The sequence below is a fragment of the Alligator sinensis genome, unplaced genomic scaffold, assembly GCF_000455745.1.
Source record: "Alligator sinensis unplaced genomic scaffold, ASM45574v1 scaffold469_1, whole genome shotgun sequence".
NCBI lineage: Eukaryota > Metazoa > Chordata > Crocodylia > Alligatoridae > Alligator > Alligator sinensis.
The window spans coordinates 3,140,115-3,161,588 of NW_005841934.1; the positions used below are offsets into that span (position 1 = coordinate 3,140,115).

The 21,474-nt window shown below is 43.0% G+C and overlaps 1 long non-coding RNA gene across 2 annotated transcripts in view; it reads right to left on the reverse strand.

Annotated features, from left to right (window-relative positions):
• Positions 1-3,300: 3,300 nt before the first annotated feature.
• Positions 3,301-21,474, reverse strand: part of LOC102379662 — a 46,484-nt gene continuing 28,310 nt past the window's right edge. For both annotated transcript variants that reach the window (XR_323336.3, XR_323335.1), the window contains exons 2-3: positions 19,466-19,528; positions 3,301-3,638 (exon numbers count right to left, since the gene is read on the reverse strand). This is a non-coding gene — a long non-coding RNA (uncharacterized LOC102379662). The remainder of the gene's footprint in view (positions 3,639-19,465; positions 19,529-21,474) is intronic.

Below are 21,474 nucleotides of genomic sequence, written 5' to 3' on the forward strand. Positions count from 1 at the left end.
AAGGTTTATAACTGGTTTGTAAAAGGTTGATACACGGTTTATAGATGTTATAAGCCTGTTACAGGAATGGGTAGAGACGGTAAATTGTCAGACATGTTATCTGTACATCAGCAGAAGATATTACGTGCGATTATAAGCTACATGGATAAGAAGCCGAGTGACCCAGTGGATGGTTTTAAATGGGACTTTGATATCATGTGCATCTTCTTGTGTTGTTTAATAGGATGGTTTTGATTATGCACAGTAACATTTAAAATGACTTGATTCTAAAGAATAGTGTTCAAGATTTCCGTTTAGTGGTAAATCCTAGTATTTGGATGTCTTTTTCATTGAAGTACAGAATAAGAACAGGTATTTCTAAAATTTCCTATGAAGCAGAATTTCCAAATTTTACTTTTGGAGAATTTGACAGAAAGTGAAAATTTCATTTTAAATTCTCAGCTTTAATTTTCAGCTTTAAAATGTCAATGTTTTTCTAAATAAATTTTATGAAGTTATATTTCTCCCACTTTGAAATATTTTTCCATGGGAATTGCTGTTGAAGTCTTTACTATTTTATGAACAAAAATAGTTTTTCAACAAAACAAAACCCAAACCCAAACCTATTTGAATGAAAATTTTCCATCCGGCTTTAGTAAACGGGTCAGTTTGCCCAGGTCTCCCGGGTAGATAATTTGGAACTTGGCATTAACTTACATGCATTTGGGTCACGCTGGAGCCCACGAGTGTTACAGGGTCTCCACACTATCGGGATCAAGCAACATCTCAATTATTTTGTCCTGGTGCATCATTCGGGCAGCATCCCAGCACACACTCAACAAACCGGTTTTTATGTGCACGGTTCATGGGAATTCACACCTTCCAAATGAGCCGGTCTTTAACACAGTTAGAATTAAATTCAAGTTCTTCTCCGTGGTGGGAGGGCTGTCCATTTACACAGCACCTACACAGCTTGTTTGCTAACGCACTCGCCAATCATCCCTTTCCCCCAAAAGAAATCCTTCTTGATGTCTTTGTTTGAAGGTCTCCTTCTAGTGTCGACCTGCCTCTGTCCTGATATAGTTGACTCGCTAGAGGCTTGTTTTGTGACCTGCCAGGGTTTGTTTTTTCTTTCAGTTTGTACAACGTGTTTCCAGAGAAACCCTCTCTTACCCAAGCAGAGTCAAGTAAGCGATAACAAGGTGTACCGAACCCCTAAGGATCAGGAGCGATGCCGGACGGGGAGCACTGCTCGCCCTGAGAGCTGGGGAGGGAAGCGACCCCCAAGATGCAAATGGGACTCATCTGCCTGGCAATTTGTATCTCTGCCTTTCAAACACGACTGAGATTCGAGTCATTTCCTGATGCTTGGGTCAATTCACTAAGGGGAGCCACAACAGAAATAACATTTTAAGAGGTGCCATGCTTGACTGACTTCCCTGCTATGGTCTGTGTCCCATAAGGAGACATTTTTCTTTACGAACATCCTTATGAATAACTAACCAGAAGTAAGGAAAGCAGGGACTGGACTACATCTGATCGCTGTGTTTTGAACTCTACATCCCAGAAAGAAAGCAGCAGCACAGAGTTCCCCTCCTCTCCGGTTCAGACAACTCAGCCCATTCACAATGCTATGCATTATGCCCTATTACCAAATTATGGAAATTTACATTCCAGTTTGGTAACATTTATGTAATACAATGCTGCGTGGATGCTGCAATTTCCATCCTCTGTGGATTATACTCCTCTTTGTCTTTAACTGCTGCTTAAAGTTACTCTCAAGGGATTAATATCTATAATTTGCTGTCACTTTTCTACTTAAAACTGCCACAGATCTGTATTCAGTGCAGTAGTCTGAAGAATACAACACAGTATTTGCGTATTTTCTGCCCATGTGCCATCATGGTTAGTATGGGTATGGAATAATAATCTAATTCGGTATTTAAGGATAGTCAGTCTTGCTTCAGAATAGACAGGGGCCTGTTTGCTGCGCTGCAATTTCAAAGAGTTAACTGAAATCTGATAAAGATGACTAGAAAACAAGCTGAACTTTGTCAATGGCATTTACCACGTACCATAGCTAACACAATACTGATCTTAGTTTTAAGCTGTGTAAAATAACCCAGGGGCTAAGTGCTCAAAATGTCAAATAATATCATATAACAATAGATTAAACAGCAGCCACAAGTGCATGCAAATATTTCAGTGATTAACGTTAATGATTCACATTTTTGCAGTGGCTCTAAAACAGCCTTGGACGCAAGCATCCAGGAATTGCAGACAGTCGGGCTGCGCTCACCTTGTATGTTCTGCAGCCAGATGCTGAACTAGGGTCTTGACCAACAAAAATCAGTACAACCCTGTGCAGTTACTTGCATGGTCTTCCACGTGGAGTGCCCATTAGAGGGCCACTTGCCAGGTCCCATGGCCAACAATGCTCTCACACCACACCACACATCAGACTTCGACTATGAACAGATGAAGTGGACCAGCTGTGGCAGAAACACAATTGCCTGTGGCCTTGCATTGGGCAGGGACCTGATTCTGCAGGACAACGAGTGAAGTGTTCCCCACTTGGAGACACGCCCTGGAGGGGAAACCCAGGCAGATGCTCCCCAAGTTTGAGGGACCCAGTCCTGCATGGCAATTGCCAAGGTGTGCAGGATCGGCCCCTCAAGTTCCAGAGGCACCTGCCCATAGGTGCTGGAGCAAGCATAAAGTCTTTGGTACACGTGTCCAGCACCGAGTACAATGGGCCCCCGGTCGATCTCCTGAGCAGCCAGGTCCCACCAGAGCAGAGCCATCAAGGACTCTGCAGCCTGCATTTACTCCCAGCAGGGCCAGCTTTCCTGGAGATTTCCTGCTGGACATGCAGCTCCTTGTCTTGAACACTCCTGGCCTGCTAGCCCCTTACAACCACTGGGCTCTCAGAGGGGCTGGCCCCTGGGTGCCGGGCAGAGAAAAGCGAGGCCATAGAAGCAGTAGAAATTCCCCCTCCATGCAGGGACAGTACACAGTGCTCATGCAGCGTGCAGAGAAACTAGCTTCACACCACTGACTTCTATCAGGGGTTCGGTTGGCTCCACTATACTTAGGATACAGGAAGACGAGCAAAGTTTCCTTTGTTTGTATGGAGCACAAAATCAATCGGCCTGAATCCGACATCATCTATGAAAAGAAGCGGGTTCCAAACACAGACACAGGTGTTATTTCTGCAGGTCAGAGATGCAGTCAGCATGTGTCCCAATACTGAACAGATGCACATATCCCGTCCCCTAAATTCCAGCCAAGTTTTGAACAAGCAAAACCAGATGAGGGGAAAAAACTATTAAAAGATCCAGAAAACCAGGCTGGATTTTCAATGAATAAATAAATAACTGTCATGTATTTTTTAAAGTCATGAATGACTAACCAAATGTTGAGCCTAGCTGGAAGAAAATCTGGAGTGCACTAATCTGTTCGGCTGTTAGAAGGGACAAAACAGAATCAGGATCTGTAGCGGAGGAAGGAGTGCTGGTCTGCTGCAGTCATTAACAATTCAGACAGGAGTTGATTTCACGAGCAGTTTCTGCTGCTGTAATCATCGCATTGAAAATGTTTAAGGAGATGTGGAGATCATTTGGGTGACTAAAAGCTCTTCTTGGTAGGCCGGTTACGTTCTGGAAATAGCAAACATTAATAATAGAAAAGTCAACGGAAAATGTAGATGGAGCAAGGTACAGAGAGAGACTTTTTCCTTTTCTGGGCCAAAATGAAGAGAGGATTAAGGATACATCAGTTCAGTATTTAGAAGTAATCCTTTGAAATGATGAATAAAAATATTTTAAAAAGGTCTATGAATATCAAATACAGGAACATCATTGTTAATGTCTCACACACCTAGCAAGAATCCATGCGTTAATCTTTGCTAGCAGAGTTAATGGTGTTCAAAAGTATTTGGAGAGGGAGGGGAAATGATACGATGTGAAGAGAAACTGTAGCGCTGCTCACAACACCTTATTGCCACACCGTGGCAGATGCACGAAAGCAGCAAGGACATCCCGGGCCAACACAATCCCACCGCTGTCCCGTGGCACTCGGCCCTGCTGATAGCCTCGCAAGGACACTGCCTTGCAGTGCAAACCCAAAACTGGCTGCAGTGAGCTGAAAGACTCCCATGGGCTTCACTGGATGATGCTGTACATGGGATCGAGCCCCAGGGATTCACATGCCTTTCCTTCACGACACTGCAGGCTCACGCTGTCCCTTCCTCTAAGGCACACATGCTCTTCTGCAAGGTAGCAGGAGCTGAGCAGCCTGAAAAGCTCCGCGTGCCAGAAGCGCAAGCATCGTACACACGTCTGGCTCCCCGGCTATCAGCCGTGCTTCCTGGCCAGCGCAGCATCTAGAATCCTTATCCAGTCTCCACGCTCTGCTTCAAACCCAGACAGATATAATCTGTACCGACATCAGCAGCCCCTTGCCCACTGCCCCACCCCTACTGTTGTGATGGGTTTCCCATGGTAAACCATAAGCTGCGGTGGTCAGCACAAGCACCTCCGCTCCGACTAGCTGCTATGATAGCCAGGTCCCACCCCGTTAAAAGCTGGCCTCCTCCAACATGCATCTGCCGAGCCCAGCCCTGATGTTTAACGTGGGCTGCTGCTCCAGGGGCTCCTTGCCCCACTGCATCCTTATTTTAGCAAAACTAACTTGCACCCATTCCCCAGACCCAGCACCGACTCTCGCAGAAAGGCCAGCTGATGTAAGCGTGCTTTCGCGGTGGGTCTGAGAGCCTGGGCTCAGAGCTCTTGTGTAATTACACATTTGAGAAGAGAGAGGTAGTTAGCCACATTAGTTTGAAGTCAGGCAGAAGGCAGGGTAGGGTAGCACCTTAAGGACTAACTCATTCAGAGAGGCATGATTTTTCATAGGTGACCGCCTTCTTTGAATTCACGGTATCTAACAAAGTAGTTTGTTGCCTACAAAAACGTATGCCTCTGAACGAGTTAATCTACAAGGCGCCACCCTGCCCTGCACACTTGAATAAACTAGTCCAGCTATCTGAGGTTAGGCACATGTTTCTAATCGTCAGAGGCTCCTCGGGCTGCAGTGCCCCAGACCTGTTATTTCATGCAAGGAAGACTCCAAAAGGAGTAGAAATATCAGCTCTTTTTCATGCTTGATCATGCCTCTGGCTTTCAACTCCTGTCATTTTACATCATGTTCCTTTTACTATCATTTCAAGATTTCTGTTACATCTGGTAGCCAGATTACAGTCCATAGCATTCCTAAGGGACTATACCAAATGTCACGCTAGAGTTAGGTCCAGCGGGAAATACTGATATTTCTAAATGTGTTTGCTACTCAACACAGGAAGCAAGAATGAAATATAAAGAGTCTGCCAGAGAACTAAACATTGTGGGGGGAAATTCCAAGAGGCTCGTGTCCCGGCTCGGCTCAACGGGAACTTGCGTCTTCCAGGAACTCGCTGCTGCGTGTGGGAACTGGTCCAGGAGCCGCCTACCCCTTCTGCCATGGGGGCTGGCTCCCCCGCCAGGTCCCTCCTCCCCGATACACGCAGCAGTTACTTGGGTGGCAGTAGACTGTGCCCAGCTGCACCCGGCCAAGAGAAGAGAAGGGAAATGCAATGCATCTGATGGACAACCCCACGGGGCACCACAGACAAGCTACTGTCAAACCGTGCAACATGCTTGTATTCAGTTTCAAACCCCAGAGATTTCATTTCAGACAAGCTTGACTCAGACCAAAATATTCCATTAAACAAAAAATCCCAATGGAAAAGTAAAAACTCGCAAAGTTTTAAAATTTTGCAAAGGAAAAATTTCAGTTCTGAAGAAATTGCATTGCATGATAAAAAACCCACAATATTTCAATGCAAAATCCCTCACCTGCTCTACCTCACCTCAGCCTAGGAATCAGAGCTCATAACCATTTTGTTCCCTGATATTCCTGGCTTCTTCTGCCAGGTGGATCTTGTTGCAGTAAAGAGTGTGTGCACACGCATGCATGCACACACATGCACACGTGTGCGTGCGTATGGTTTTGCCTCACTCAACAGTGGCCTGTTTGCAATGCAGCTTGCAAGTAGGATCCTCATGGACAGTGATTTGAAACAGAATGCATTTATAAATTATGAAAACATGGATTTACTGTTTAATCTCTGCATGTGCACTGATGTGCATTAAATATATTACGTTAGCTCAGAAAATATTGTAAATTTAGTGTACATCTAAGAAACCACAACTCATATTATCATCAGTAAAAATTATTTCCAGGGTGCTTAACTGTCATTTTCCCCCAGCACTGCTACTTAGATGAACTAGGGTTAGTCTTATTGGAGAAAATTTAATTTTCCTAACGCAGTCTTCATTATGGTTCAAAACAGCAACAGTTCACTTAAAAAATGAGTTAATGGTTGATTCTTCTGACTAGTGTCTACTCTTTAGTCATTAAGTAGCAAAATGTTTACTCCTATAAAATGTCTGTTTCCCAGGGATTATTAATCATAGTTTATTGGGAAGTAATCAGTTATAGAGTTTACTTTCCCACCCCTTTAGAAAATTAAAATGCTGCGATATTCATTTTTGCAATGAAAATCTACCCAGTAATTACCATATTTACTTTTCATTTATGGGGGAATAATCTGTTTTAATTAAGCCTAACTGAAGAACTTTTATCAGATGTAATTATCCCTTTCGATAAATATGTCTCCACTAATTACAATTTAACCATGGGATTTATAGCTCTTAAGTAATTTGGTGGGAAACATAATAAATCTTTAGTAATACATGTTAAATTACTATAAATTAATTCAGATCATTAACATAATAAACAAATTAGGATAATTTCACTTAATTAGTTTGGGTGGTTAACTCAAAATCCCATGTAAAGCTTCATGGTAATCAAGAATTTTACCAATATTTTTGCAGATCATTGTTTTGTAACAACCCTATTTGAATACTTAAGAAGAAATCCGACCACTGCTGGAACCCTGTGAATAAACGTTCCTCGTAAATAGTAATGTCTTCAAAGACCCGGCCCAGGTTATCTTTTCACATACAATTAGATGTGCCTTCAAGGTTCTCGTGTCTGTACCTTTTCACATCAAAAATCCTCATTCCAGCAGATTTAGTTTTAAAATTATTTCTCCCCTCTTCCATCCTGCTTTAGCATTCACCATCAAAAAAACATTTACAGGCGAATCTGGCACAAGAGGGACCTCCTTCCACGGCACCTCTTGCAAAATGCAAAACGGAGTGATGTGGAAATAAGAGCAAGGGTCTGCCAGGAGGGTATAAAAGCTGGGTGACGTCAGGTAGCCAGTCCTAGGGAGACCCCTTGGACCAGCTCTGAGCAAGTCACTTGGGGCCAGTTCTTGCCGGGGAGGCACCTGGTAGGCTTTTATAAAGCACGGAGGTACGTGAGCACCTAAAAGGACTTTAATGTCTTCAAGACTCCATTCCCCCGCTGCCGGCTGAGCATAACTGCAGCACTTCCCCCAGCCACGCACTCTACAGGAAGAAGGACCAAATTCCTCACACTTTCACTACCCAGATGGGGTGCATTTGTGGATATGCATCTTGCCAGCCAGGGCCAAAGAAACAAAGTTTGCCATAAGCAATAGAGGTCGTGGCTAGAAGCTGGAGTGAGAGGAACTAGAGAGAGCAGGTGCGGCGATCTGCCAGAACATCTATTAAGGAATACACTGGGCAAACCTTCAAGACACTCGGGATCTGAGAGACAGTCCATGCACTCAATGCCCCAGGAATCCAGTGAGATACTTGCACTTCCGCTCAGCATTTCCTGGGAGTTCAAAGCCATCACTTATCAGCTATCTGCCACCTGTGTTTTGCTTTCCCAGAAAACCTGTGATTTGTTTTGGTTTTGTCCTGATGCCTCCTAAAGTTTTTTTTATTTGCTGACCCCTCTTTGGAGGAGCTCCTGAAGCTGCTGTGCAGGGTCACAGACGGACCAGCTGTGCGTGTAGCATCCTCCTCTCCTGGAAAATGCACATGGAAGAAAAGAGTTTATTGGCGCGCGGGAGCTCAATGTTTCCTCTTTAGCTCCGGGGGTAGAGACTGCATCCTAGACCTGCACTGTCCTATTCAGCCACGGCACAACTTGCTCGCTTCACAGAGGGCTTTCCCGGTGGGTGTAGACTTTGGAAGCAGGTCCTCCAGGAAGGCACTGTACCGACATGGAAACCCTAGTAATAGTCTGCCATACTCGGGGCTTAAGACACCGCCTCTGCAGCTCTCGCTCACACCTCCTGCTGCCTCGAGAAAGGATGAACCGAGCTCAGGGCTTCCCCTCAGATTCCTGTCCTGCGCTGACACCAGGATCCCGGGCTCAGGCCCAGCTAGACCATCCGTTTCTTGCCTGACGACTGCCCCCAGTCTGAGGCAATCGCATGTGTTTTTAAACACAGCTATCATGCCCGTTCCATGTTCAGAGGAGCAATGAAGACAGGAGCTGATGAGCTTTTCTATTGTGAGCTCTTGTAGATTAACGCTTCTCAGATAAAATGGAGACAACTAAAGTGCCTGCTTGCAAACAGGCATCTCTAGTTGTTTTTTTGAGAGTGAGAAAGAAAGAAGAGAAAAGGAGAGACAGAGAGAGAGAAACCATCCCCCATACATAGTATTAGATGGGCATTTTAAATCCATCTCCCAAACATACAATCCTATTTGTATCTCCGAACTGTCATGTTAACTCTCCTCCTGTTTAACTTAGCTCATTTTTGCCTTAGTCATATGAATGTTTATATAATAATATTAGACAATGTTCTCTACCCATTAACTCCAAAAATAATGGTTGTGTTAAATCAGAGTTAATTAGTATGTCACTAATGTGGTCCCAGGACAGGGTGAGGACTTAATGAAAAAAATGCAATGTCACTTTACCAAGAATTACAGATACAATTTTAAGAGGTATTTTTAATATTTTTCTTAATAGTTGTCAGCAGAAACGAAAGGATACGATTCTTCAGAGAGCATTTCTCTTTGCTAACTACAGGCAAGTGAGCTATCACTAGGCATACAGTAGCTGCAGAAAACAGATTTAACATTAATTTATGAATAGCTGAACTTTTTCTCTTTAATGTTTAATAGTGAATCATGCTTTAAACCATTTATATTTCACTGCACATCAGCAAGGTTGTCAGGAGCAAAAGATCAGGAGAGCATAACTCTTTTGGCTGGTTCCCGCGTACTCTTCACTTATTCCTGAAGAAGCCTGAATCATTTTGAAAGCAAGATGCATGGGGTGGCAAAATTTAAATGTGAAAGGAGCTGCTCTTTAAGGGCCATCAAGTTTTTACAGCAGAACTCCCAACTGAAAACATGTTGGCTAGGTTTTCATTCACTCGCACAGTCTGTTATTCAGGCATTCATTCATTGCTACAGCAGGTAAGCAAATGAGGGTCACATCGCTACCTGTGTCTCTGCACCTGTACCCAGCAGCCAATCCATGAAGAGGAAGAACAGTGCAGCTTTCACTGCACAGGGGGGGAATGTGCTATCCCATAGCACAATTTTCCCCTCCACTCTTTTTCCTCACTGGCTTAATGCCTTCAAGAAATTATATACAGCTTAATGCCAATGCCTTAGTGCCTTGCGAGTCATGAGGCAGGCCTGCCAAAACATGAGCTTTAGTCATTATCTGCAGATCACAAAAAATGATGGCTTCCATCAGTTTTAACCCTCCGATGTACCAGGAACTTATATTCCTTCTCCAGGGGTATGTCAGCAGCCCTACACTAAAAGCTGGGCAAGAAAAGAATTGAAGGGCCTAACATTTCTATTGAGGAGATAACAACTCATTCTTATATTCTCTTCTCCTCTGAAAAAACATGTCAACCAGGGCCTCAGAAGGCCAACAGAGTTAAGCACACATAGGGCACTTGTACATGTGTCAGGGGTTTAGTCCTCAGGGTTTTATTCTATGCCCCCTAAATTGAAACCCACCATTTCAATTGAGGGGCTTCCATCACTGTTAGGGCAAGAGGCCTGATCCTTTTTTTTTTTTCTTGGCAGAGCCTGCCTATGGTCAGGGGGGAAAGCTGCCGGCGGACCCCGGTCCTTTCCTCCATGGTGGTGGCACCCCCCAGGACTGCCTCGGCAGCTTGTTAGCAAGCTGGGTGCTGACCCAGCTCAGAGGCAGCACCTGGCTTGACACTATTAAGCACCAGCACCTTCCTCGACACTTAAGCCACACAAAGGAAATGTTTGTCATGTATACATGGTGACAATCGTCATGTGTACAAGCACCCGTAGAGACTGGAGGTATTCCACAATGGTGCCGAGTGTCACAACATAGCCATGCACAAAAGTGGCAGTGCGCTGCCCCTAATAGAACACAACATAAATGCCGTGCAATGGTCTCACACGCGTGCCAGAATGCTGTGTCAGGACCCAAAAAATCAAACTACACCGAAACCTTAGAAACTTCAAAGCATGCCATAGGAAGCCACCTCTCTCTTTTCATGTTGTTGTGTTTTGTGGATAGAGCTATGAAAGGAGTTTGTAGTAAGTTTTAACTTCCTTGCTTAATATGCCAAAGGAGGAATTAGAACAGAAGATTTCTCTGGAGGGAGGCCATCATCATGTATTTATTTAGATTTAAAAGGGAGAAGAGTGCTTATCCTAGTCTCCAGATACCTTTGACTTCCGTTGATAAATACGTGGAGTTCAGAGAATGAGAGAGGGAGGAGAATCTAAGCTCTCGGGAGCACACTCTGGTTAGCTTTATGACTAGGATTAAATTAAGACCAAAGCATAGAACTAGCAAACATTTGCTGCCATTTTCAAAGGCACATGCTGCTAATCCAGGCAAGCCACTGCTGTGTCTTTGAAGTGCTTTTTGGCTGAACCTTGGCACATGAACTGTGTTTATCTGTCATCTGACACACCAAAGATCCTTTGATTAGAACTGACAAGAATTACTCTCTCTTTGCTACCTGATGGAGAAGAGGATTCATTGCTCAGAAGTATAACAAGGGCTCCTATTAAGGAGGTGACCTACTGTGCTTGTGATGATGTAGGAGGAAAATGAGTCCTCCATAAAGATTCCTACAGTACACTTAATGGTAGGACTCGACTCCTTTATCAAGCAGACAGTGGAAGAAAGAATGGGGCTTTTTCTTGTTTCCCCCTGTGAAATACTTTTTCATCATTATTACTGGTATGGGTTTCCTGCGTACTGTAAATGTCCTTACGATCTATTAGGTGCACTGCAACACTGACCAACATTGGACATAAAAATAGTTACTTTATAAGAGCCTGGTGTCTTACAGTATTTCCTCAGCAGTTGAAAAATGGGCTGTAGGCTGCCAAGAAACAAACCATCTTCTGTCAGTGATAGTAAGTACTTCTAACCCTACCACAGCATCTCCCCCTCAAGTGCTATTGGTACAAACCATTGATTATAATTTTATAAAGCCAGAGAGGCTGGTTGTTATATTAGGTAATGATGAGATGGTTAGAGAACTATGCAGGGAAAGTGAAGCCTCAGGCTGTTACAGTATCTAACAAACCTGCCATTAATTACTGAGGAAAAGCTTTCTGCCTTTTAAATAATTTATAGAGCTGGATCAACAGTAGCAAAAGATTAAATACAATTAAAATGGAAGCATTAAATTCCAACAGGCTAGTGACTTTAGAAATCCAAGAGCATAGGCAAAGGCTAGATAAGGGCCACAGCTAATGATGATCTTGCCTTTAGGCAGGCAACAGACACTGTCAAAGCTCGTCCTGGAGTGATGGTTCCCTTTATATAGTAATTTAAGATAAAGATAAAGACCTGCTAATCTCATAAACTTGCACACAGGATGCCTTCCTTAAGCACTTTATCCCTATGACAGGCATATCTTTAGAAGAGCTGCTTTGTCTTACACTTTGAGGTTTAGAGAAGGGAAATTTAATCTTTCAACAGGGTTATTCCTTTACTATGTTTTGGCTTAATTGGGCCATGCAGTAGTTTGAATACCATGCATTGTTTTTTAAATTGTGGGTAAATACATTTCACGAATAACACACTTCCCCTAAAATGTAAAGCAGGGCACTAATGTGGTCCAAACCCATTTGCATTCTTCTTTCATTGGGATGCTTTTATTATGTTCCTTTTTTTTAAAAGGGAAGTAAAAGGTAGCTAAAATTAATCACATCATTAGACCAGCCTTCTCCATCTCTTCTGTTGTGTTTGAGCGTAGATAAGTACTGTCCCAGTTTCCAGAGTTCTGAAGCTTGAACGGGAGAATTTTTTTAGGCTATTATTTTAGCCTAATAGTTCAGATACAAGACACTGCAGAGCGTCGCTTTGGAATGCTTCTCCACATCCACTCAGCAGAGAAACTCGGCAGTTTTAAAGTCTGTTTGCCTAGCAGCTTGGGGAATATTTCCACGCATGCTGTATGTGCAGTTACTCCAAGACAACAGCAGTCCATGCAGCAGCTGCATAGCTGGCCAGGATGGCATCCCAAGCAGTGAAAAGGAATGCATATCTTTATCATGCTTTACAAGTCTCCAACGTACTAGTCTCTTTTCTCTGAAGGAAGTGTAGGTCAGTTGGATGGGTCCAATATATGGTTTTGATTTCAAAATTGTTGTGAAATTACAACCCCACCAATCCTCATTTTGCACATAGACAGCAGTCCCACATCTATGTTGCTACATCTCTCTGTATAGCAGGGATTTTGTCCTGCTTTGGAGCCCATAATGTCCACCCTAGTGCTCTTCCTCAACAAATCAATCTTAGGTAAAGTCATCTCCCTCCATAAATAATAATTAAAAATGCTAGCATTAAAAATAATCTTGGTCTTAATTTATAGCTTGATATCCCCACCCAAACAAAAATACTTTACATATCAGTCTTTAGAAGTACTCTCTCAGTTTAGCTAGAATGGCCCGCAGCATCTGTAATAATGCTAGCCACCCGTGCTATCATATTTGTACTCCTTTTAACCACCAAAGACAAGTATATTATCCATAACTGAGTGCAGCACTAAGGTTAGTTTCCCTCTACACTAGAGTTTACTCCGTGCCCAGTTCTCCTGGGTATAGAAAACCACCCGTAGCCTGCAGCCCTCCTGCAGTCGGACATGCGCAGGCTGACACACGCCTCTGCATGGCAATCATTAGTTTCCAGGGGAGTCTTGGGGCCGCACAGGCACCGATCCAACAGGTGTCGATTCATTTCCAGGCCAATTGGCAACCCTGACCCTCACACCCCAAAGAAAGTTTAGATCCAAACTTTGACTGAGTTCTTGCTCCAACTTTACGCACCTTGGACAGTTACTCCAGGGAAAAGCATTCTTTTGTTTTAGCTCTTATCCATAGCGCTATTTTTAATCTTTCCAACAGTTTGGAAATTGCTATTCCATAGCTCCACATCTGATTTTGCTGTTCTTCATTCAGAGCCATCTTTTCTTCTCTGTCACTCAGCTATTCCAAAGATTATGGTGATAAAAATTCACGTCACAAAGCCTTAGTTGCTGGTATCCTGACAAATTAGTGTTCTATTTTCGTCTACCACGGATGGCAGATTCCACTGGTTGCATTTGTAGAGTAGATAGCAGCACTTCCTAATGATTTAATTATTTTACCAAAACACTAAATTGTCTCCATTTAATTGTTATACAATAATCAAGTTGGCTTTCGATGCTTTGTTAATTTATGATTTTCCAGGTGATGATCCTCCCATCAATCTGATGGGCTCATTTATCTGGACTAATTCCACTGTAATTTTCTTATTCATTTTTTGCTGAAGTATCCCATTTGCATTTAAAAAGCAGTCAATACAGGTTAATAAAATTGTGTCAACTAATCATTAAGGAGATGTAAACCTGGCACAAAATAAACTGTCTTTCTCTGGGCCTGCTTTAGAAGAAAGTCAGTGTCTTTGGAGGCTGGCCAGAAAGCTCATGGGCTGCTTTATATTCAAATCATGGAATGAAATTTGCTCCCTGAAAAATAAGACTTTGGTTTTAGACCATGTCTAAAAGGTGCCACTTCACAAACACCATTTCCTAAAACAACTATGTTTTTCCTTAGACTGATGCCAGCTTTTCCTTAGGCTGATCCACCACAACAACCTCGCTGAGCTTGTTACATGTGATGAGACCTCAGCGGGTGATAGTACAGAATGGCTACAGGCAATACCACATCTGACTGCACTTCTCCTGGAAGATGGTAACCTTGCAGGGAAGGGAAGGAGGTACAAATGCCAGGCTACATGGAATCCTCTCCAAGGGTTTTGCTTTGCACATATTTGCACATGAAATCCAAAGTGTTCATAAACGTGCTAAAAATGTGTGGGCCTTGGAACCAATCCGTTACCTGGAGCATCTGCTTGAAATGCAGCTGTCACTTATCATTAGGTCCCATCAAAGCCCAGGCTGAGTTGTGCCTCTGGTTGCTGAAGCAAATGTAGGTCTGCGAACCGGTGTGTGAATTAAGTTTCAGCATTTGGGACTGGGTTACCTATAGCAGCACACCAGCAGTCTGAGCTGACCTTGTATTCATAAGGGCAGTACCTCCTTTAGCCCCCAGCTCAAACATGGGTGAATTCTGAGAACTACCCTGGCTGGCCAGGCTGGGGCTTGCAAAGAGCAGGGTGCAGGAGCAGGAAACAAAGCCAGGAAGGCTCCAACCCAATGGCTGCAGAGCTGCACAGGCAGAAAAGCCAAGCCCCAGTCCTCCTCCATAGCGAAGGAATCTTGCCCCTCTGAAATCGAGGGAAGCCTTGCCACAGATTGCGCTGGGCCAGGGATCTCATCTGTAGATAAAGATGATTCTTAATTTCAAATGAATTCCACGGAGAATTTTCTTCAGCCAGGTCAATAACTCTTCCATTTCCCACATGTTACTTCTGCTAAACTGGTCCCTGGTGTAATTAACCCCGTAACGCTGCACATTAATTCAGCAACAAATGCACCCAACTGTTGTCATTAATACCTACAATTTGTATCACATTTAATTGCCTTTGGCTCCTATAATATATTTTGCTGCCGTTTAGTGCAAGGTGTCTTCTCTGTTCATCTCCTCACTCCCTTTTGACCTATGTGTTGAGCTGTCATATGCAATAATAGGCCATTTGGTAACAGACTCTGACTCCTGAATAATTTACTGAGTAGCATTGCTCCTAAAAGTGTTCCCATTTCGTGACTGATATGGAATGTCACATTATTTGTACACCCTGTCATTTGCTCTCTGTTTCCTTCCCTGCGGGATTCTAACTGTTCCCACGCAGCAACTCACCCCCTTTTCACTCTCTGCTGCAGAATTAAATCGAGAGTTTAAAAACTGTCTTGTTTTGGATCAGCTAACAACATTAAAAAGCAACAGCAAAGCAGGAGTATCTAACCCAAGACCAAAGAGCTAGAGCATCCCTCCGCAGGGAAAGCAAGAGGAAAGAGAAAGCCACCTGCAAACAAGAACAGTCAGGTGGGGAAACCAAACACATGCAACCAGTCCCGTTTGCTACCTTTCAATCACCTTGGCTTCAGTGTGACACCCCCTGCTCCCCCCCAAGTAGTCATGTGCACTGCTCAGCCCCATTCTAGGTAAGTAACACAGAAGTCAAACACCAATGGTCCTAATGCTTCATCGTGCCGCACCGCTCCCCATGCGACAATACACTATGAATTCGACCGGGGTCTTCCGGTTATGGCACTCATACAGGATCCACTCTCTCACCCACTTCTTATGAAATACAACTGATAGACTCACACTGGGGTAGATTCTGATCTGGTGTGTTCGCTCCACTAAGTCAATATTTAAACTCAATGGAGGTATGCCAGGTTGTGCCAGCTAAGGACCTCGCCTACTGACAGTAATGAGGGTTGGATAGGGCTCATTGTATTGTTAATATTTACTGTCTGTAACCAGTGTACACTATTAAAACTAATAAAACATTTAAACAGAAAAAGCCCAAAAGGAGAGAAAAAAATAATCATGTACTAAAATCTCTTAAAATGCATTAAACCTCCACATCTTAAGATACAACTTTTATTATTAATGAATTAATTGCACAAGCAACAGGGGATTGTTCCAGTCCCAGTACATAAATGTTACCACACTTATCTGCCACCACTGCTACATTAATGCTAATTCTGTTTGACAAACACTGTGAGCAAATGCTGTGTTGCCAGTCTTGGGATGCAAAACAACAATGTCCTCATACCTGTCTTCACAATTTCTTTCCTCTTGCCTAGGACACTTATTTTCACTTAGATTAACCATATACAGCTTCAGGAATTAAAAGGAAAAAGCATGTTTGAATTGTTTAACAGCATGAATTATACTGGTGCTGATTTTGCTGAAAGGTCAATTCTGAGAGCATCTTACTGAACAAGGTATATCAGCTGGAACACAAATGTCTAGACACTGTTAAGACATTATTCTGGCTCCACTGGAAATACAATTTAATTGAAGGTTCTGCCATTCTCTCCAAATATACGCTGCTATGGAAATGTTTCACTTGTCAATGCCTTTTTAGGTTGATGTCAATATCTCTCCTGATATTTTACGGATAGCAATGACAACAAGTTAACATGCACATGCTTTTACAATGTCTGTAAACTCATATGTGCATTTCTATATTGTGTATAAATATATTCTCTACATAAGGTCTATACTCAGACGTTACTGCCATATTAAAAACCAACCTAGCAATTACAGTGTTGCCTCACACTTAAGGTTTAACGGTGCCATTCAAGTGTTCTAGAGCAAGGTGCTGCGGCAAAATATACCAGAAAAATAACAGTCTTGTTTTTAAGGTAAGGGACTCATCTGACCCAACATTTTTAAAAACAAATGGAAGAAGGGTTTTATAAACTATTCATTTCCAAGAGAATTATAAACCAACTATTGTCAGTGAAGATGCAGAATGCACTGTTTATTCATTGGATGGAATTGGTGGTTCTTGTTCATTTCCCCCAGAGAAATGAGCAACTGAGAACCAAAAATAATTTGGAACTGGTGAACCACAGCAATCCACTGGTGTGTAAATGCTACGGACACTTTAACATTTGCTGCACTTCTATCTGCTGCAATTAATTTTGATCAGATGTCTGCCGTCTAGATTTATTACTAACTGACGGGTGACAAAGAATGCTCTTGGCCAGTTCTGTGACCATAAAACCTTTGTGATATTTGAAAAATTCATATGCAATTATACTAAATATTCAAGAGCAGAGACACTTCTGAGCTGCAGGGAAGGCTCAGTTAGCAGCTCTCTTAATACCAGTGCTTTCTTTTATGTCATACTACCAACACAATCATACAACAAAACACTCTGATATAGTGTAGGCAAGCATCATGTACTGTCTAGCTCAAACCAGAAGATTCATTTACTCTCTACATAGAAGGCTGATTCAGAAAGCACTTATGAAGGCGCTAAAGTCTCTCTCTCTTTAAGACAACACGTAAGCATGTGCTTACCCTTAAATCACATCCATAATTACTGCTCCAAGTACAGATGATTTCTTGTATCAGGCCCTTGCAGAGAGCCGTTCAGGTCTGTGTGGCCACAGACCTGATGAACTGAATTTGCACTCCACTCTAGGATATTGATGGTGTCAATGAAAAGGTCACCCACCCAAGGCACCCAGCACTCTTTCAGGACCCAGACCAAAGATTACTCTTTTTGAGCTGCATAACTGCACTTGTGACAGCAAACAAACAAGGCCAAGAAGTCCCTTCGAACGGAGCAGCTGTCTCACCATGAGTAAGAACTGCAGGATCTGCCCTACATTCAATACTGAACAAGCAAGAAAGACATCAGGAAGCTTCTGCACTTGATGGGACTGAACCAGAGAAGATGTCTGCAGAGTTTCACCCAGTGCAAGGCCCATCCCCATGCTCAGGAAGCCTTTCAGTAATGCAACAATGCACTGGATGTCAACAGAAGCAAACAATTATTGGCAGCATCCTGGCTGGAAAGAAGTCAACTGGCTGTAATGGACCTTTCAGCATCATCTCCAAGGCTTCAGCTTCACAAAGGATCTTCATGAACTGAGGGGACCCCACCTGCAAGCCACGTCCCCTGCCCAGGCATCCCTTGGTAGTGTCAGAGCTAGCGACTGGTACAGCAGTGAGGCACTACCTCAGTTACTTGAGAAATACCTTGCCACCTACAGTTTACGATCACTGCTGTTTGTCAGCCAGGAGTTTCTGGGGTAGATCCTATGCAGGCAAAGTGCTCACTGGAAAGACACAGCCTCCTGTCCATCCCTCAGCCTCCTGCAAGGCTAGGATCTGCACCAGTCAAGAGTCCACTTATGATCACATAACTGTGGGTCACTGGTCTGCCATAATGAGCCAATGGAAAGTAAGTGTCCAATATCAAGACCATTTATTCATTAAAATTTAAAAAGCTGTACTATATAGCTAGATATAGAGGGAGGGGGGTGAAGAGAAAGCTGGAGCAGTTTCAGAAAGTGTTTTCTGTATTTCTTATAATTTATTCATGACTTTCCTGACAGTAAAGCACTACAGTCTGCAGTCCATCCGACTTGGCAAATACATCAAACCACATGAGACCAAGATTCAGCACCCAGTTACATTCTGACAAGCCCAATGAATCTGCTGGGTTGCACCCATGTAAAGTGAAAAGAATCTGCCACATTATCAAATGCTCAGAGACAGAGCGTTGTTCTCCCATTGTCAAGTGCTAGAAAACAAAATTACTCTCAGAACTGGCAGAGCCATCAGTGATTCAGTCCAGGAAGATTTACATAATCAACTGCACTTCTGCTCTTAAAACCCCCTAGATATTGTCTCAGACTTCTTCAATCTCACCACATCTCCTGCAAAAAATGAAAATAAATGGAAATGGAAGAAGGAGATGTGTAGAGAAAGGTTGTGTGTCCTATTTCCAACTAAAGACAAACCTGGCTATTCAGGATCATGTATTTGCCATCTAGTAGAGAGAACCTAAGGGAGTTTATGAAAGGGATTATAAGAACTGCTTGTCTTCAACAGCAGAGGCCGGGACTCAGTGACCCAAGGAGTCTCTTTCAATCCTATACTCTGATGAATGAAAAATACCCCTCTAATGCCTCAATATCCTGTACAAATCGCACTGCTCCAGAAGATAATCCTTATTTCACCTAAGGCAAAAGCGATGAGGACCCCGAAGTTTCTTATGTAATAAAGACGTGTGGTTCTTGTGAAAAGTCTGGTTTAAACTCTGTAACCTGGGGTAAGAACCCAGATTGTTAAACCTGCACACTTGATGCACATTCTTGTTTCTTGGTCCATTCAATGATAAAAATGACTCTGTGCCTATTCACAACAGGATAAGGCAGGTTTGTAGCAGTTACCATGAAAATAATTTCTTATTAGTGTGAAAAAGTGTCTGCAAAATTTTTAAAAAAAATCATAGCACTGCATTTGTTAATCCCACATCCACATTACCTGCAAGCTAACATTTTATCTTCTCTGAAAACTCACAGTGGAGATATACTGCCGACCAATGGACTTACCTTCTCAGTGCGATCTGCACACCCATCACCATCCTTCAAGGGCTCTGCTGTGTCTTGCGAGCTCTAGGGGAAACAAATTAAAAGGAGAAACTGTGGTTATTCTCAGCGTGCTTTGACTTCAGACAGCCAGCTGGCCAGCATCACCACATGCTCACCCAAGATGGAACCTCAATTTACTTGTCCTTACTCCGGGATGCAGCCTTTGATCAATGCTGCAAACACACAATTCTGGTTTCTGACCACATTATGCATGACCCAGCATGTTTGTTTCCATAAGTGCATGTCTGCAGAAGCCTTTACCGCTACCCTCAATTTTTATTTATCAAGCTAAAAATATATTCAGCACTTTACAGAGCATAGAAGAAGATACAGTTCTCAGACCAAGGGCATAACACCAAAATAAGAAGGATGGCAATATTCTGCCTTGGCTCCCAGCTATACAAAACCACTGGAGCCCATTTAAAATGTGCAGCTGGAATCAGGCTGAGCAAAGTACAAGGAAACATATGGAAGGGCATTACCTCACCTGGAGCAGGAAGGTGGACTAGACGGTCTACAGGTCCCAACATATCTATTACTACAAATCACAACATTGAAAAAAAATGGAGCCCCTCCTTATGGATAAATCCATGAGCCAACTAGCAATATGTATTGCCAGAGGTGCCAAGGGCCAACTTTTCGGTGCTGTCTGGATCAGGATGCGTCTAAATAAACACCGCACCGAAGCTTTACCCATTTCCACGTGGGAAGCTTAGGCTGCCTATACACGGGCTCGCTGGCGTCCTAATGAGAGCAATCGTGTCTGCTCCACGTTCTAACTAGAACGCTGCAGTGTGACTGCAGCCTCGTGTGTATTAAGCCCCCGCACATTTAAAAATGGCTGCAGGTGCTTTAACTAAACCTCGTTGAATAAGGTTTATCTAAAGTGCCCCGTAGCCATTTTTAAATGCACGGGGGCTTAATACACAGGAGGCTGTGGCATTTTAATCAGTGTCTACCTGGGAACCACTCGAATTAAAATGCCCTCCCCTCCACCTCCGAGCACGTGTGTAGGCAGCCTTATTAGGTATTACCTCCGCAGAGCCATTAGAGATCAGTGCCCGGTCTTTGTACAATCCTGTGCAAGCAGAGACTTAAATTCCTCAAACCCTTTCTGTTTCTGTAATAATTTTTTCATAGTTTACAGCATAATTTTACTTTTTGAAGATAAGTAATGAAGAAAATAAAATATCCAGACTCTCACAGAATACAGAGCTGTTTCCTGCTCTCAAAAACGGCCACAAATACTACTGTGTGAGATTTGAATTTTATTCACGTGTTTCACAATTCACCTTGACTTCTGGACCTTTTTTACTCAGGCTTTGTTGAATTATATAATTATATGCCATTAGTTCTTGGAAAGGCAGCATTTGACGTTATCCATCAAGTTATTTTCATATTGCTAAATGGGAAATGAGAATGAACAAACAAAGTTTTTAGCATCTGTCAAAACTGGTGGGAAAGTAAACATCTCTTTCATTTAATACCACAGTATGTCATGGTTTTGACATAATAGGTACGGAAAGGATACTGTAGGAAAGTACCAAATATATGATATTACTTAGATTGCAACCCGGCATAGCTCCAACTAGAGCACATATTTTCAAATGACTGTAAGTATGCAGAAATATTTAAGAGGAGTACCAGGACACAGGATTGGGGGGGGCCTCCTGAGCCATCAACCCACTGAGCAGCACACCAACCTAGTGGGCAAGCTTTGAAATGAAGGTGGGCTAAAAAGCCTTCTGCAGACATCCCTGAAACATGTACTTTTAACCGCTTGCATGAGCATGTGGCTGCCATGGGTTACATATGGAGCCTTGCTGCCATGCCTGTCAATCTGACACTGTTCACAAAGTACCCATTTTTTTCATCCTGATGAATACTTTATTCCTATGACTAGATGATGAATTAAAGTAGTAAACATGCCACCAAATTAATTCATCCCTATGGCAGATTATCTCGGGAAC